The following is a 19,862-nucleotide window of genomic DNA, read 5'->3' as shown; positions in this document are numbered from 1 at the left end:
ACTGTACATGACTATCATTTTTATTGTATTACTTACTATTTCTGGACTGTGATATCACTCAAGAATGGGTTACTCACTGATCTTTACAGGGGTTACAATGACATCTTATACCATTGATTATTCTAGCAAATAAACATGGTATATCTCTCCATTTATTTGGATATTCTTGGATTATTTTCATCAGTGTTTAATAGTTTTTAGTATAGTTTCAGTATATGTATCCTGAACACATTTTGTTAAATTTATACTGAAGTATTTAAGTTTTTGCTTCTAGTGTAATGACATTTTTTTCAGATTTGAATTCCAATTATTTACTGCTAACATATGGAAGATTGACTTTCATACATTGATTTTGTAGTCTTTGACCTTGCTAAGATTCACTTATTATTCTTGGGAGATTTAAAAAAATAGATTCTTGGCAATTTTATTTTTCCATTTTTAAATGTTTATTTTTGAGCACAAGAGAGAGAGATACTTAGCACTAGTGGGGGAGGGACAGAAAGAGGGGGAGACACAGAATTCAAAGCAGACTCCAGGCTTTGAACTGTCAGCACAGAGCCCAAGGCAGGGCTTAAACCCACAAACCATGAGATCATGACCTGAGCCTAGGTTGGTGATTAACTGGCTGAGCCACCCAGGTGCCCCTTGGCAATTTTCTACATAGACAATAATGTGTGTAAATAGAGATGGTTTCACTTTCCTTTCCGATCTGATGCCTTTTATTTCTTTGTCTAGTCTTACTGCAATAACTAAGACTCCCAAGTGCAAAGATGAATAGGAATTGTGAGACAGAACATCTTTGCCTTGTTCTCACTTTTAAAGGGGGGAAGTATTTGGTCTTTCACTGTTGAGTTAGCTGTACAGATTTTAGAGGTTTTTTTTTTGTTGTTTTTTTTTTTAACCAGATTAAGGAATTTCCCTTCAATTCCTTTACTGAGTGTTTTTATCATTAATCAATGTTAAATTTTGTCAAATATATTTTCTGTACCTTATTTAGATAGTCATCCATTTTATTATTTATCATTTATTAATATAATGAATACATGGATTGATTTTCAAATGTTCAGCCTGGCTTGCCTTCTTGAAATGGATCTGTTTAGTCAAGATATATTATCTTTTCTGTATTGTTGAATTCTATATGGTAATACTTTGTTAGGAATTTTGGTATCTATGTCTCTGAGGGCTCTTGGTTTCTAGTTTACTTATTTCTGTAATAGTTTGCTATTAGGGTAATGTTGGCTGCATAAAATGTATTTGGAAGTGTTCCCTCCTTGTTAAGGGTTGAATTGTACCCCAACCCACCCACAACTCATACATTGAAGGCCTAATCTCTGGTATATCAGAGTATGACCTTATTTGGAGATAAAATCTTCACCAAGCTAAGGGTGCCTAGGTGGCCCAGTCTGTTGAGTTTCTGATTCTTGATTTTGGCTCAGATGATCTCACTGTTTGTGAGTTCGAGCCTGACATTGGGCTTTGTACTGACAGTATGGGAGCCTGCTTCGAATTCTGTGTCTCCCTCCCTCTCTGCCCCTCCCTGGCTCTCACATGCACTCTCCCAAAGATAAATGTTAAAAAAAAATTTTTTTTAAGTCTTCACAGGGTAGCCAAAAATTTTTTAGAATATTTTTTTAATGTTTATTTTTTTTTGTGAGAGAGAGAGAGAACGAACGTGTGAGACGGGGAGGGCAGAAAGAGAGGGAGACACAGAATCCAAAGCAGGCTCTAGAATCTGAGCTGTCTGCACAGAACTTGAATGTGAGGTTTGTACTCATGAACCATGAGATCATGACCTGAACCAAAGTTGGACACTTAACCAACTAAGTCACCCAGGCACCTCCAGAGCTAGTCAAGTTAAAGTGTGGCTATTAGGGTGAGCCCTTACTCCAGTATGACTGGTGACCTTATAAAAAAGGGATCTTTGGACATGGAGATATACGTACAGAAATAAGGTAATGTGAAGATATAAGACAACACTATGTAAACCTGAAGATGACCATCTGTAATCCAAAGAGAGAGGACCGGAGGAGATCCTTCTCTTCTAGCTCAAGAGGAAACAACCCTGCCAACATTGTGAACTTCTATCCTTCAATACTACAAGACAATTTCTGTTGTTGAAGCCACCTAGTTTGTGGTACATTTTAATGGCAGCCCTAGAAAGTAAATACATTCTTCTAGTGTGTGTGTGTGTGTGTGTGTGTGTGTGTGTGTGTGTGTGTGTGTGTGTATACATATATACATACATACATATATACATACAGTGTAGCATTCTTTCATTTGATTTTAGGAATGAGGCAAGATTGCCTACCATAATCATTTGTATTCAATATTTTACTGGGAATTCTAGCTAGAATATGTAGTAAGTCAAGAAAATGAAATAAAAGAAATATAAATTAAGAAAGAACACTTTAAAATAATGTGATTATTACATAAAAATTCAAAGGAATCTTCTAGTGACATAACAATTTAAAGCCAGTAATAAAAATCAGTTGCAGTTTCCTTACCAGGGCAAAAAGACTATCATTTTAACAACTACAGAAAATTATAAAGTATCTGGAAACAAATCTAACAATGACAACAACAAATCTAACATTGAACTCTATGGTGAGAGTAATTTAATACTACTGACAGACGTTAAATAATCCTAAGTAGATGAAAAGATATGCCACGTTCATGGATTGGAAAACCTAATATCATAGAGTTGTCAGTGTAGCTCAACATAACTTATAATTTCAATGAAATTACAGGAAAGATTTCAATAACTATAATGCAACTTGACAATCTGGTTCCAAATTTAAATGGAAGACAAAAGTTTAAGACAGGACAAGATAATGTTATGCACTTAAGAACAAGATTGGGAAATTTGCCTGAGATATTAAAACAAATGAAGCTATGTTAGTGATATTGATTAGAGGTTAGACATAAACCCATGTAAAAGAGTTGAGAGTACAGAAGCATTGCCATGCATATATGAAATATGATGGTGTATAAATAACAGATAAATGGCAAAAATATTTAATAAATAGTTCAGGGCTAATATGTCTATATTAAAATTATAAAATAGAAATTTATAAATTTATAAAAATTGAATATATAAAAATATAAAAAATACTTTAAAAATCGGACTCATAACTCACACTACATATAAAACCCATTTTTAGATGGATTAATATAAATTAGAGTCACACTTAAATAATTATAGAATATTTTTTAGGTCATCTAGTTGGATTTCTGAGAAAAGGCATAAAATAAAAATAAACAAGGAAAATATTAAAACTTTTTTTAAAGCGTAGTGAACCAAGTAATAAAACTAACCTTTTTTTTATTTTTTAAATTTTTTATTTTGTAAATGTTTCTTTTCTTTTTTTTTTAATATGAAATTTATTGTCAAATTGGTTTCCATACAATACCCAGTGCTCATCCCAACAGGTGCCCTCTTCAATACCCCTCACCCACCCTCCCCTCCCTCCCACCCCCCATCAACCCTCAGTTTGTTCTTAGTATTTAAGTGTCTCTTATGTTTTGGCAAAACTAACCTTTCTTTTGCAAACATTGGAAAAACAACACTCAGTACTAAAAAAAAAACACTCTCCAAAAGCATCATAGAGTCAACGTGGTGTTGACAAATTTCAGGGCCAATGCCCAGGTAAAGAAGAAAACCAATAACAACCTGAAAGTTGCTCTTTTCCCCTAAAGCCATCTGCTCTTTCTGCATGAGCTCATTCTAAGAGATTGGGAGGCTGAGCAGATCTTTTGCTTTGCTCATGGGTGTAAAACAGGCAAAAATTGAAGTCCATATTCTGTTAAGAAGGTGTGGTCCTGGTGAGCATCCCAAAAGTTTGGAGGCAAATATAACCTATAATGGTTCTAATAGGTACTGCAACTCACATTCAATTTATTCTCAATCCCCATAACTGGATTAAGGTGATTGAGGAATTTATCAGAATGAAAGTGAAGAGGAACAGAACATAATCATGAGTCTCAAATTATTTCTAGTTTTTCAAGTACAGATACTCAAAGAGAAAAAATATCCCCAGACACAAAAGGAGGCAATGTCACGTGATAAAAATCTGAGGCAAACCCAGACCATAAAAACAGAGCCACAGGAATCCAGATAATCTCAGAGACAGCTGTAAAATGTTATATGCTCAGTTCAGGGATACAAAGGCATAATTCATAAAAATTGGCACTTAACTGGAAATTGTTTAAAAAGTAGAAATTCTAGAACTGCAAATAACATAAAACACAGAGATGGGTTTATTTGTGGTGAGAAATACATTTCAGCAGAAAATAAAAAGCTTGCATTTCTGGCCTGTATCATTGAGAAAATGTGATCTGTGCCTGCTGCATAAGCAAGTACAGCACCGTGTTATGGTACTGTACCGGAAGTCTCTAATGATTTAGGAAGGGAACACACGAAGAGGTGGGAAATCCTTCTTATGAGGGTTTAAAAAGTCAGCATGGAGGTAGGTAGGTAAGGTTTGAGCTGAGAAATTAGATCCCACAGGAGGTGGGAGACAGATGTGACAAAACTCTAGTGGCCTTATGTGGTTGATGCTTTATAGTATGTTCAGACACATACAATGAGGCCAGACACATACAATGTTCTCCTCTGATATTTGTATTTATCATGGAGAAAATTGGGTGAATATTACTTACTATAAACTTGTTTGAGGTAGAGTACACTTGGGAACCCACGTCTGTCTCAGAAAAGCTCCCATATCTCCATGGGTATTTGTTTAACACAGTTTCTGTGTGATGAAAAACATCACAGAGAATATGTAATAAGCATATTCTGCCCTGAATGGTTTTCATGTTGCTTCATTAACTCACAACACACAAACACAAAACAAAGCAAAAACCAAACTTAACTACATGCTCCAGGAAATTCTTGCCCTTCTCATTTTCCATGAGAAAAATTTTAAAACTTCTGTAAGTCATGCACGTGATCTTTTTTTCCCCTCACTTCCTAACAGTGGTATTTACAGGAACATGTGTCCTTGCCAGAATAAATAAAAGATCTTCACAGACATCAGGCCTGAATCTAAAGAATTACAAAATAGAAAAAAAGTTTTTGCATGTTGTCCATTGCTCCATTTCTGGATGCCTCTTTCTAGTTCCCCAGGTGCTGGTGCCCTGGCACTAGAAGAATCTCAATTGAGGGGCATATTTCAAAATAGCTTGTGTAGAATCCTAGAACAGAAAAGAGGCATTAAGAAGTAAGAAAATCTGAATTTCAGTTCAGAAGTATGAACTTCAGTTAATTCTTTAATACTGGTTCACTGATTTTTTTTTAAACAAACATAACATACTAACAGAAGTTGTTAGTAAAAGGGGTTACTGGGTGTGGGGTGTATGAGAACTCTCTGTACTATTTTTGCAGTTTTTCTGTAAGTATAAAACACTGAAGAGAGGAGTTTTAAATAAAGGAGAAGAGTAATGGAGTAGGACCTTGGCAAATACCATCCCCTAATGATAAAACTGCAAAATTCACCAAAAACAGCCATAAACTGAAAGTGAAAAAAAATGACCTATCCAAGTGTTAGATTTCGGAAAGTCTCATTATATCATTTCATTGAGTAACACAAGATGAAGTTTCGAGCCATTCACGGGGCAGTGCTGCTGACACCTCCTGGAAAATGGTCTAGCAGACGACGGGGTCAATTTTACTGCTTCTTCATTTTGTATGATGAATTTGTTCTCCCCTTAACTGAACACTGATGACCCGAGGGACATGCATCATTTCCAGACACACTCTAGGGTCTAACTGCAAAGTGGAACAAAATCTTTGCATATTCTGTCTGTCTGTCTGTCTGTCTGTCTCTCTCTCTCTCTCTCTGTGTGTGTGTGTGTTTGTGCGTTGATCTTTCTTTTTCTTTTTTTTAATATTTATTTTTGAAAGAGAGAGAGAGAGAACATGAGCAGGGCAGGGGCAGAGAGAGAGAGGGAGACACAGAATCTGAAGCAGGCTCCAGGCTCTGAGCTGTCAGCACAGAGCCCAACACGGTGCTCCAACCCACAAACTGTGAGATCATGACCTGAGCTAAAGTCAGACACTTAACCCACTGACCCACCTAGACACCCATCTTTCTTTCTTTTTAATACAATTTATTGTCAAGTAGGCTAACATACAATGTATACAGTGTGCTCTTGGTTTTGGGGGTAGATTCCCATGATTCATTGCTTATATACAACATTCTCTTGATCTGCACCCCAGCTCCCCAGCTGCTTGTGCCCTTAGACTGTTCTCTGCAGATCTGAGGTCCCTCACTGATTATCTACTAAGACCTGTGTATCATGAAGGGCCCCATGCTCCCAAGTTTATTTTAACTTTACAGTGTCAGCTGTAATGCATGATAATATTTCTAATAATGACAATAAATAAGAATCCCTGAGTACTTACTGAGTGCCAGGCAAGCACATATAATAGTATTACAGTGATTCAGTCATCATTTCACATATATTTTACCATTTTTCTAAATAAAATGTATTTGGTTATTCTCTAAATTTCTTAGGGCTGAGATAAGAGTGTGACATAATGTTGTATAACTGCTGGGGAGTTTATTAGTTATAACACTAACTGCTGTTATAACTGCTGCCTAGCATATTTGTAGTTGGAATAACAAATTACCACAAACCCAGTGGCTTAAAACAACGTGAATTTGTCATCTTACAGTTCTGTAGATCAGAAGCCTGTAATGGGTCTCACTGGACTGAAATCGGTATTGGCACAGGTGTAGTCTTCCCTGAAGTCTCTAGGGGAGAATCTGTTTGCCTGCCTTTTCTACTTTCTAAAAGCTGTGTTCTTTGGCTTGTGGCCCCTTTTATCATCAAAGCCAACAATGGCCAGGTGAGGCTTTCTCACATTACATCCTTCTGACAGTGATTCTGCTGCCTCTGTCTTCCATCATTTAGAGACTCTTGTGATGATAATGGAACTGCTCAAATATTCCAGGATAATCTCCCTATTTTAGTTGAGCTTATTAGTAACCTTAATTCCCTCTTTCTGGGTAATATCACATGCTCATAAGTTCCACGGATTCAGACATGGACATCCTGGGAGGGCCATTATTCTGTCTACCACGGTAGTTCATTCCAAATTCCAAATTTATTCCTAATTTGAGAGAATAAGCTCCAACCATTTGATGTCCAGGTTTTGAAAGTTTTCAGACACCCACACTTAATTTCTTTAACTATGTTAATTGGTCCTTTGATTTCTACGTACCTACAGCTGTAATTTAGCCTCATAAAATTACTCTTTTCCTCTCTCTCTAATTGGTTTGGTGGTTCCAAGACAGAATGTTTGTTTATTGTAATCTCTATTTCATTTCTCGTCTCAGCCCTTCTTATCACTGGCTTCTCCTAGTGTTTGTTCCAAATGATAATGCAGGTGGTGGATTTAATATGTTCCATTTCTTAGTCCCTTTAGACATTAGTGAATTAGCCATTTTTAAATTCACTTGAAAATATTAAGCACATACAATAAGCAAAGTAACATTTAGGAGTTACAAGAAAAGAGAAATCTTACAATGCCTTCCATCAATGTGTTTACTGCCCATTTGGAAAGACACACAAATAAAACATAGTGAAAGTGTTATGATTCCATAAATTACATGAGTGACAGGTAGCCAGAATTGTAAAAAAAAATTATGAATACTATTATTAATAGTGCTTGTGTTATTCTCAGAAGTGTTCTGGTTTAAATAATAAATTATATTGCCTAAGACAATCTACACGCCAAACAACAATATATGACTATGTCTCCTTTCCATTCTTGCAATGAATCATTTCTAAAGATTTTGTTCTTTACCAATGTGACAGGCGATATGTGGTTTTTATTACAAGTTTAATTCTTTCACATATTTTAAAGCCAGTTTCATGTTTGAATTTTCCCATTCCTTTTGTCAAGTTTTAAAAATGGATTTTGATCTTTTCCCACTGATTGTTGGTAATTCAATATGTAACACAGAAGTTAGAGTGTTGTTGATGATGTAAGTAGCATCATATTTTTGCTTTGTTTTCACTAGTTTTTAACAATAGTACTTAAAAATTGTGCTTATGTGTATGTATTTATGTTAGGTTCAGCTGTGATTGACAGGAAATCTATAGTCTGTCATCATGAGGCAAATTTCTTTTTTAAAGTTTTTATTTTAATTCCAGTTAGTTAATATACAGTGTTGTATTAGTTTCAGATATACAATGTAGTGATTCAACAATTCCATACATTATTTGGTGCTCATACGTTAAGTGCACTCCTTAATCGCCATCACCTATTTAACCCATCCCCCCCCACCCCCCCCCCACTTCCCCTCTGGTAACCATCAGTTTTTTTTTCTCTGTAGTTAAGAATCTGTTTCGCAGTTTGTCTCTCTCTTTTTCCCTTTGTTCCTTTGTTTTGTTTTTTAAATTTCACATATAAGTGAAATCATATAGTGTTTGTTTTTCTCTGACTGACTTATTTGGCTTCGTATTATACTTTCTAGCCTACAAATGGCAAGATTTCATTTTTTATGGCTGAATAATATTCCATTGTATATATATATATATACCACATCTTTATCCTTCATCACTTGATGGACACTGGGCTGTTTCATAACTTGGCTATTGTAAATAATACTGGTATAAATATAGGAGTGTATGAATCTCTTTAGATAGTATTTTTGTATTCTTTGGGTAAATATCTGGTAGTGGAATTGTTGGATCGTAGGGTAGTTTTATTTTTTTATTTTTATTTATTTTTTTTCAACGTTTTTTATTTATTTTTGGGACAGAGAGAGACAGAGCATGAACGGGGGAGGGGCAGAGAGAGAGGGAGACACAGAATCGGAAACAGGCTCCAGGCTCCGAGCCATCAGCCCAGAACCTGACGCGGGGCTCGAACTCACGGACCGCGAGATCGTGACCTGGCTGAAGTCGGACGCTTAACCGACGGCGCCACCCAGGCGCCCCGGGTAGTTTTATTTTTAACTTTCTGAGGAACCTCCATAGAGTCTTCAGAGTGGCTGCACCAGTTTGCATTCCCACCCACAGTGTAAGAAGTTACCTCCTCGCCAATGCCTGTGGTTTCCTGTGTTGTTAATTTCAGTCATTCTGACCAGTGTGAGGTAGTATCTTATCATAGTTTTGATTTGTATTTCCCTGATGATGAATGATATCGAGAACGTTTTCATGTGTGTGTTGGCCATCTGTATGTCTTCTTTGGAAAAATGTTTATTCATGTCTTCTGCCCATTTCTTAAATGGATTATTTGTTTTTTAGGTGTTCAGTTTGGTAAGTTCTTTATACATTTTGGATACTAACCCTTTATCAGATTTGCAAATATTTTCTCCCATTCCATAGGTTGCCTTTTAGTTTTGTTGACTGTTTCCTTTGCTGTGCAGAAGGTTTTTAATCTTGATGATGTCCCAATAGCTTATTTTAGCTTTTGTTTAGCTTGCCTCGGGGGACTGAAAGAGAAAAAAAGTTGCCATGGCTGATGTCAAAGAGGTTAGTGCCTGCCTTCTCTCCAGTATTTTTATGGTTTTAGGTCTCACATTTAGGTCTTTAATCCATTTTGAGTTTATTTTTTGTGGCTGGTATAAGAAAATGGTTCAATTTTGTTTTTCTGCATGTTGCTCTCCAGTTTTCCCAACACCGTTTGTTGAAGACACTGTCCTTTTCCCATTGGATAGTCTTTTTTGCTTTGTTGAAGATTAATTGACCATATAACTGTATGTTTATTCTGGGTTTTCTATCCTGTCCCATTGATCTATGTGTCTGTTTTTGTGCCAGTACCATATTGTTTTGATAACATAGCTTTGAAATATAGCTTGAAGTCTGGAATTGTGATGCTTCCAGCTTTGCTCTTTTTTTCAAGGTTGCTTTGGTTGTGGTTCCATTTTAATTTTAGGATTGTTCTAGTTCTGTTAAAAGTGCTATTGGTATTTTGATAAGGATTTGCATGAAATCTGTAGATTATTTTGGATAGAATAGACATTTTAACATTATTTCTTATTCTAATCCATGCCTTTGCATTTCTTCCATCAGTGTTTTATAATTTTCAGAGCATAGGTCTTTCACCTCTTTGGTTATGTTTATTCCTAGGTACCTTTTTATTTTAGGTACAGTTGTAAATGGGATTATTTTCTTAGTGTCTTTTTCTGCTGTTTCATTATGGATGTATAGAAATGCAGCAGATTTGTGTACATTGATTTTATATTTTGTGGCTTTACTGAATTTGTATATCAGTTCTAGCAATATTTTGGTGGAGTCTTTCGGGTTTTCTATATATAGTATCATGTCATCTACAAATAGTAAAAGTTAGACTTCTTCCTTGCCAATTTGGATGCTTTTTATTTCTTTTTGTTGTCTAATTGCTGTATCTAAGACTTTGAGTGCCATGTTGAATAGAAGTGGTGAGAGTGGACATGCTTGCCTTGTTTCTGACCTTAGGGGAAAAGTTCTCAGTTTTTTCCAGTAGAGGATGATATTAACTATGGGTTTTTCACAAATGGCCTTTTTTAGATTAAACTATGTTCCCTCTAAACCTATTTAGTTGAAGGTCTTTATCATGAATGGGTGTTGTATTTTGTCAAATACCTTTTTTGTTTCTTATGAAATGATCATATGGTTCTTATTCTTTGTCTTCTTGATATTACGTATCATCTTGATTGATTTGAGAATATTGAACCACTTTTGCAATCCAGGAATAAATCTTACTTGATTGTGGTGAATGATTTTTTTAAATGTATTTTTGGATTCAGTTTGTTAATATTTTATTGAGTATTTTTGCATCTATTTTTATTGGGGATGTTGGTCTGTAGTTTTCTTTTTGAGTGGTGTCTTTATCTGGTTTTGGTATCAAGATAATCCTGGCCTCACAGAATGAGTTTATATTTTCTATATTTTGGAGTGGTTTGAGAAGAACAGGTATTAGCTCTTCTTTAAATGTTTGGTAGAATTCACCTGTGAAGCCATCTGGTCCTGGATTTTTGTTTGTTGGGAGCTTTTTGATTATTGGTTCAATTTCTTTGCTGGTTATCAGAAACCAATTTCTTAATCACAGAATTTCTAGTCCTACATGATACTTGCAATGACACATTTTAGGAATTTGAGGAAGAGAAGCTCTTAAACAGAAGGCTAACAATTACTGCATAACATGATGTAGGGAAGTGGTGGTTGATCAAGTTTGCTAACTATGAATTTATATCAAATCTGTAGATTTTTGTGTATCAAAGATGGAGATCTTTTTCCATATTCAGGTCTTTGAAACTTTGCAAGGAATGAAGTAGTCAATTTGTGTTACCAAGACACAACTTGGTAACACAATATCTTTATGGTAAGAGCTTGAAGAGCCAACAGAACCTGGCAAAAGGGTGGTTCAGATCTTTATGATCCATAGTGCGCTGCTGAGTGCCTAGAGCTAATTACAAACCATCTGTGTGGTGCTGGCTTGAGTTCAGTTCTCAGGTCTAAGAGTGGCAGAAACCATTCTTGTTTCTAAGAGTTTTACATACTAACTTTGGTCACTTCATTTAGGGATAAAACGTTAAAAATTAGTGTGTAGTCTACTGTTGGCTATAGTGGACAAAGAAGATCAAATCTTATATTATGAGACTATGTTCACTTCCAATCAGAGAAAGAGGCTTCTGTAGAATTGGTTTCCTGGAGTTTGTTCACATTCATAGCCATTGGTCATTCTCTACTCATAGAAACAGAGTTTTGAAACTAGAAGATAAATTTACTGGCTTTTTACTTTCAAACTTACATCTTCATGGGTAATAATGTACCCAAAGCTCTGTGAGTACTCAGTGAGAAGTAATTTTCAGCTTTTGGACCTCCTATTAAAATTCAGAATAGAATTGCTATTACAAGAGTATAATAAACCTCTTTAAAGTATTAGGGTTAATTGCAGACTTTATATAAAATATAATCAAACCAGCAACCCAAGGTATTAATGTATAAATGCAAAAGTGATCAAATAAATGCTAAATTTTTTTAAAGTTTATTTTTTTAAATATATTTTGAGAGAGGGGGTGCTGTGGAGAGGGAGAAGGAGAGAGGATCCCAAGCAGGCTCCATGCTGTCAGCCCAGAGATGGAGGCAGGGTTCGAACTCATGAGCCGTGAGATCATGATCTGAGCCGATATCAAGAGTCGTACACCTAGCCGACTGGGCAACCCAGGCACCCCAAGTAAATGCTAAATTTACTTACTTGGGAGGTAAAGAAACACTTGAGAGATCATTGAGAAGGAAAAGCATGTAATTTTATGCATTAGGAAGAGGATGTATTCTGTAGCTACATTAATTGGGGTTTGAAACGTGCACTTTGGATAGAATGACAGGAGTCTAAAAATGTGTTTTTGATTGGTTAAAATGAGGTTTCTTATTTATTGCTCAGTAAAGTCTTCCATTAGTTCTGGGGTATACCAGAGGGCTGGGTCTATCAGTCTAGATGGTTAGATCTGGTTATAGTAAAATACTATATTTAGATATGGTTCTGGCTCTAAGTGGAACCACTTTCCTTTATATTGGTATGTATCAATATGGAAATGGTGAATCCTAATTTCAGCTTTTATGAATTAGCTGAAATGAGGTGGTTGAAGGTGTATTACATGGAAATCAATAATGGTACTTCTCTGGGACGCGGTCTGGCCTTAGCAGATGTCATACTTTCTGACTGGCCTATACTGTCTGTATCTGGAGGAAAGTCCTCCAAAACCTGTTTTGAAATGCATCTCCTTTTTATCTTGATGATGTCCCAATAGTTCATTTCTTCTTTTAATTCCCTTGCCTTGGAAATGTATCGAGTAAGAAATTGCTGTGGCTGAGGTCAAAAACGTTGCCTGCTTTCTCCTCTAGGCTTTTGATGGTTTCCTGTCTCACAATCAGGTGTTTCATCCATTTTGAGTTTATTTTTATGTATGGTGTAAGAAAGTGGTCTATTGCATTCTTCTGCATGTTGCTGTCCAGTTTTCCCAGCACTATTTGCTGAAGAAACTGTCTTTTTCCATTGTGTACTCTTTCCTGCTTTGTCAAAGATCATTTGGCCATACTTTTGTGGGTCCAGTTCTGGGTTCTCTATTCTATTCCATTGGTCTCTGTGTCTGTTTCTTCTGCACTGCAAAGGAAATAATCAACAAAACTAAAAGGCAACCAATGGAATGGAAAAAGATATTTGCAAATGACATATCGGCTAGTATCCAAAATCTATCAAGAACTTACCAAACTCAACTCCCGAAGAACAAATAATCCAGTGAAGAAATAGGCAGAAGACATGAATAGACACTTTTCACAAAGAAGACCAAAGATGGCCAACAGACACATGAAAAGGTACACAACGTCACAAATCATCAGGGAAATATGAATCAAAACCACGGTGAGATACTACCTCACACTGGTCAGAGTGGTTAAAATGAACAAATCAGGAAACTACAGATGCTGGCCAGGACGTACAGAAAGGGTAACCCTCTTGCACTGTTGGTGGGAATGCAAACTGGTGCAACCACTCTGGAAAACAGTGTGGAGTTTCCTCAAAAAATTAGAAAAGAACTACCCTATGACCCAGCAAGGCACTGCTAGGAATTTACCCAAGGGATACAGGAGTGCTGATGCATATGAGCACATGTACCCCAATTTTTCTAACAGCACTTTCAACAATAGCCAAATTATGGAAAGAGCCTAAATGTCCATCAACTAATGAATGGATAAAGATGTGGTTTATATATACAATGGAATACTATGTGGCAATGAGAAAGAATGAAATCCTGCCATTTGCAGCAGTATGGATTCTACCAGACATTTAAAGCAGAGATAATATCTATCCTTCTCAAGCTGTTCCAAAAAATATAAAGGGAAGGAAAACTTCCAGACTAATTCTACGAAGCCAGCATTACTTTGATTCCCAAACCAGACAGAGACCCAGAAAAAAAAGCAACTACAGGCCAACATCCTTGATGAATATGGATGCAAAAATTCTCAACAAGGTACTAGCAAATCAAATTCAACAGCATATAAAAAGAATTATTCACCATGACCAAGTGGAATTCATTCCTGTGCTACAGGGCTGGTTCAACAATCGCAAATCAATCAATGTGATATGTCACATTAATAAAAGATAAGAACATATAATCCTGTCAATCGATGCAGAAAAAGCATTTGACAAAATTCAGCATCCTTTTTTTTTTTTTTGATGTTTATTTAGTTTTGAGAGAGAGAGAGAGAGAGACAGGGGAGGGTCAGAGAGAGAGAGAGAGAGAGAGAATCCAAAGCAGGCTGCCGGTTCCACACTGTCAGCAGAGTCCAACGTGGGGCTCAAACTCACGAGTGATGAGATCATGACCTGAGCCGAAGTCAGACACTCAAACGACTGAGCCACATAGGTGCCCCCAGCATCCTTTCTTAATAAAAACCCTTGAGGAAGTCAGGATAGAAGGAACATACTTAAACATCATAAAAGCCATTTATGAAAAGCCCACAGCTAATATCATCCTCAATGGAGAAAAACTGAGAGCTTTCCCCCTGAGATCAGGAACACAACAGGGATGCCCACTCTCACCGCTGTTGTTTAACATAGCATTGGACGTTCTAGCATCAGCGATCAGGCAACAAAAGGAAATCGAAGGCATCAAAATTGGCAAAGATGAAGTCAAGCTTTCACTTTTTGCAGATGACATTATATTATACATGGAAAACCCAATAGACTCCACCAAAGTCTGCTAGAACTGATACATGCATTCAGCAAGGTCGCAGGATACAAAATTAATGTGCAGAAATCAGTTGCATTCTTATACGCTAAGAATGATGCAACAGAAAGACAAATAAAGAAACTGATCCCATTCACAATTGCACCAAGAATCATAAAATCCTAGGAATAAACCTAACCAAAGATGTAAAAGATCTGTATGCTGAAAACTATAGAAAGCTTATGAAGGACTTGAAGAAGATATAAAGAAATGGAAAAACATTCCGTGCTCATGGATTGGAAGAATAAATGTTGTTAAAATGTCCATACTACCAAAGCTATCTACACATTCAATGTAATCCCAATCAAAATTGCACCAGCATTCTTCTCGAAGCTAGAACAAGCAATCCTAAAATTTGTATGGAACCACAAAAGACCCCAAATAGCCAAAGTAATATTGAAGAAGAAGACCAAAGCGGGAGGCATCACAATCCCAGACTTTAGCCTCTATTACAAAGCTGTCATCATCAAGACAGCATGGTATTGGCACAAAAACAGACACATAGACCAATGGAATAGAATAGAGACTCCAGAATTGGACCCACAAAAGTATGGCCAACTAATCTTTGACAAAGCAGGAAAGAATATCCAATGGAAAAAAGACAGTCTCTTTAACAAATGGTGCTGGGAGAACTGGACAGCAACATGCATAAGGATGAAACTAGATCACTTTCTCACACCATTCACAAAAATAAACTCAAAATGGATGAAGGACCTGAATGTGAGACAGGAAACCATCAAAACCCTAGAGGAGAAAGCAGGAAAAACCTCTCTGACCTCAGCCGCAGCAATTTCTTACTTGACACATCTCCAAAGACAAGGAAATTAAAAGCAAAAAGGAAGTATTGGGACCTCATGAAGATAAAAAGCTTCTGACTGCAAAGGAAAAAATCAACAAAACTAAAAGGCAACCGATGGAATGGGAAAAGATATTTGCAAATGACATATAGGACAAAGGGCTAGTATCCAAAATATATCAAGAACTCACCAAACTCCACACCCGAAAAACAAATAATCCAGTGAAGAAATGGGCAGAAGACATGAATAGACACTTCTCTAAAGAAGACATCCAAATGGCCAACAGGCACATGAAAAGATGCTCAACATCACTCCTCATCAGGGAAATACAAATCAAAAACCACACCAAGATGCCACCTCACACTGGTCAGAGTGGCTACAATGAGCAAATCAGGAGACTACAGATGCTGGAGAGGATGTGGAGAAACGGGAACCCTCTTGCACTGTTGGTGGGAATGAAAACTGGTGCAACCACTCTGGAAAACAGTGTGGAGGTTCCTTACAAAATTAAAAAATAGATCTACCCTCTGACCCAGCAATAGCACTGCTAGGACTTTACCCAAGGGATGCAGGAGTGCTGATGCATACAGGCACTTGTACCCCAGTGTTTATAGCAGCACTTTCAACAGTAGCCAGATTATGGAAAGAGCCTAAATGTCCATCAACTGATGAATGGATAAAGAAATTGTGGTTTATATACACATTGGCAATGAGAAAGAATGAAATAAGGCCTTTTGTAGCAATGTGGATGGAACTGGGAGTGTTATGCTAAGTGAAATAAGTCATACAGAGAATGACAGATACCATATGTTTTCACTCTTATGTGGATCCTGAGAAACCTAACAGAAGACCAGGGAGGGGAAGGGAAAAAAAAAGTTAGAGAGAGGGAGGGAGGCAAACCATTAGAGACTCTTGAAAACTGAGAACAAACTGAGGGTTGATGGGGGTGGGAGGGAAGGGAAAGTGGGTGATGGGCATTGAGGAAGGCACCTGTTGGGATGAGCACTGGGTGTTGAATGGAAACCAATTTGACAATAAATTTCATATTAAAAAAATGGTTTTAAAATAGCAATAATAAAGTCATATGTTAATGTAAAAACATATTTTATAGAAATAACTAAGAAGAGTAGCATCACTTTACACTTTTGCAAATCTCTTTAATATCTGGTTTAATTAAATACAGCTGGAGTCTCATCTCTGCTTCTGCAGAAAACAAAAAAAAGAAAGATATGGACTTAGTGTCATGTTATCTGTAGGTTTCATGCTTGTAGTGATATCTCTAGTCCTTTGTGGTCTTTGCAGCATTCCACACACAGAGTCTGCCTCATGACTCTTGTAGGACTGGTTTAGTGGTGATGAACTCCTTCAGTTTTTGTTTGCCTGGAAAAACCTTTCTCTCTTCTTCTATTATGAATGACAGACTTGCTGGATAAAGGATTCTTGGTTGCATATTTTCCCCATTCAGCACATTGAAAATTTCCTGCCACTCCTTTCTGGCCTGCCAAGTCTCAGTAGATAGGTCTGCTACTACCCTTAAGTGTCTACCCTTGTAGGTTAAGGCCCTTTGTCCCTAGCTGCTTTCAGAATTCTCCCTTTATCTTTATATTTTGCCAGTTTCACTATGATATGTCGTGCAGGAGATCAATTCAAGTTACGTCTGAAGGGAGTTCTCTGTGCCTCCTGGATTTCAATGTTCGTTTCCTTCCCCAGATTGGGGAAGTTCTCAGATATGATTTATTCAAGTGCACCTTCAACCCCTTTCTCTCTCTCTTCCTTTCTGGAACTCCTATGATAAGGATATTGTTCCATTTCATTGAATCACTCAGTTCTCTAATTCTCTCCTCATTATCCAGAATTTTTAAATCTTTTTCTCAGCTTCATTTTTTCCCATAGTTTTATCTTCTGTTTATTTCACTTATTCTCCCCTCTGCCTATTCAATCCTCACTGTCACCTCCTGTAGTTTATTTTGCACCTCATTTACAGCACTTTTTAATTCATCATGACTATTTTTTAGTTCCTTGATCTCTACAGTAATAGATTCTCTGCTCTCTTCTATGCTTTTTTCATGCCCAGCAGTGAATCTTATGACTATTATTATAAATTCTTGTTCAGTTAAATTGTTTATATTTGTTTTGATAAGTTCTTTAGCTGTTATTTCTTCCTGGAATTTCTTTTGAAACGAGAATTCTCCTGTTTCATCATTTTGGCTAGTTTTCTGTCCCTTATGTGTTTTAAAAGCTTGTTATGTGTCCTCCACCTGCGAGCACTACTATAATAAAGTGGGGTCATACGTTGTCCAGGGCCTGGCCCTCAGGAGGTGTTTTTGAGTCTGTTACTTGCTCTTTCTTGTTGTTACTCTGGTTGCTTTATCTCCTTACTCCTAGTGATGTTTTCGACCCTCCACCATGTGTGCTTTGATTTGTTTGTTGAAGTATCCCTGGAAAAGAAAACAAACAAGAAAAAACAAAAACACCAGCTACAGCAAAACAACAGGGTGGGGGTGTTGTTGTTGGAAGAGGCCTTTCCCATACAAAGTGAGAAAAGACAAGGGCGGAGAAAAAGAAAAATGAGCAGGCAGAGAAACTCTATGGCTTAATCCAGAGAGAGAGAGAGGAAAATAAAGGAGATACATAACAGGTATAAAGAGAATAGATTAAATATGTCTGCTTAAACAAGCCAACAACCAGAATAACCAAATTAGAGGAGGGAAGAAATAGGCAGAGGGGAAAAATACACACACACACACACACACACACACAGACACACACACACACACACACACACACACTAAGAATTGTCCAAGAATTAAATCAGGAAATGCCAAACAGCTGGTTGCCTTGGAACTGGTGGCAGTACTGGTTGGGAGGAGGGGTCTGTCTTATTCCTCTGTGTCAATCCCATCTTGTAGATAAGCAGTTACCAGGCGTGGAGGGGTGTGATTTGGTGTAGGCGGCTCCTGCCTCTACTGTGGACCCTCGTCAGTTCCCTGAAGCCCCACCTTGGTGGTGATGGGGAGAAAAATGGTGACTCCCCCAGTCTCTACTCCATGGACCAGGTGTCCCAAACCACTCTGTCAGACCGACCTCACTGCGCCGCAGGCATGAATGAAGTGGTTGTGCTGCTCTGCTGACTCCCGTGCCTCTCTTGTGCTCTGCTGGGATTTAAACCCTGATGTTAAAGAGTCCTGCTCCTTGTGCCCCAGTTCCAGGGAATTGCACTCCGTGCCATGGATATATGGCCTCTGGTTGGTGGACACAGGCAGTCTTTGTCCTTTGAAGGGATATATACCTTCTTCCCATAGCACTTGGGGGAGGGGATTGTTTTCTTCTGTGGACTGCGCCCCTGACCTAGCCACCACACCCAGGGCTGGCTCCCCAACTCCCCAGGTATGTGAACAGGGCAGCTGCCCCCATTCTGGTGGAAGCCCCACAGTTAGAGTTTGGATCTTTCTCCAACCCTGTCCGTGTTTTTTCTATTGTCCAGATAGAGTCCTACACTTCCCCAGCCTCTCTCTTCCCTTTGTTTCTTCACAGTAGGGGATCCCTCCCCATCCTGCCCATGCAGCCCGTTATGTCTCTCCCAGTTCGCAGTCATGTATCTATGGCCTGCCAGGTTGTCCCTGTGGATCTCTGGAGACGTCTCTGTCACCCTGCAGCCTGGACTCTTAGAATTCAAAGTCCTTTGGCCTCAACACTGCTGTGTTTGAGAGATGGGGGAACTTGGGGTCCCCCTACTACTCTGCCATGTTGAATCCCCCTGTGATAATTCCTTAGCAGATATAATCACTTCCCCTTTTGTTCTACCTCTGGATTAAAGGGAGGAAGTACACAAATGCACAAAGTTACACATTTCTTCATATCTGGATTTTCATTAATTATCTCAATGCTAGTGGCAAAGATGAAGGGGGAGTGTGCCATTTACCCCTTTTTATCTTTCAAATTGTATTGCACGTGAATTAACACCTTATGCAAATGAGCATTTTAAAAACATTTTAGTAATGCTCAAGATATTCCCAAGGGTGTTTAAAATGTTCATAGATTTAACAAACTAGTAAAACATCATGACCAAGATCTAATTAGTTGTGTGTATACATCTTGGTTTGAATTGCCAACAAGTTATTTAACATTTTTGCATCTATGTTCATGAGTGATAACTTTCTGTAATATTCATTGTAATGTCTGTCAGGATTTGATATTAAGATTATACTGAACTCATAAAATGAATTGGGAAGTATTTCTTCTCATTATATCATGTGGAGGAGTAGTTATTAAGATTGTTGTTCTTTCTTGCTTAAATGTTGGTTGTCATCCCATGTGTCATAGGTAGTGTTGTCCAGAAGCA

The 19,862-nt window shown here is 37.5% G+C and overlaps 1 protein-coding gene across 8 annotated transcripts in view; it reads left to right on the top strand.

Moving 5' to 3' along the window:
* The window catches only part of LOC122198518 (arylacetamide deacetylase-like 2), a 187,979-nt gene that overhangs the window by 141,972 nt on the left and 26,145 nt on the right, over positions 1 to 19,862 (top strand). The gene's annotated exons all lie outside the window — the stretch shown is intronic.

Source organism: Panthera leo, chromosome C2 (assembly GCF_018350215.1).
Source record: "Panthera leo isolate Ple1 chromosome C2, P.leo_Ple1_pat1.1, whole genome shotgun sequence".
In the NCBI taxonomy this organism is placed as follows: Eukaryota; Metazoa; Chordata; class Mammalia; order Carnivora; family Felidae; genus Panthera; species Panthera leo.
The sequence above is the reverse complement of the archived record's forward strand: the minus strand, read 5'-3'. Positions and strand labels throughout refer to the sequence as shown.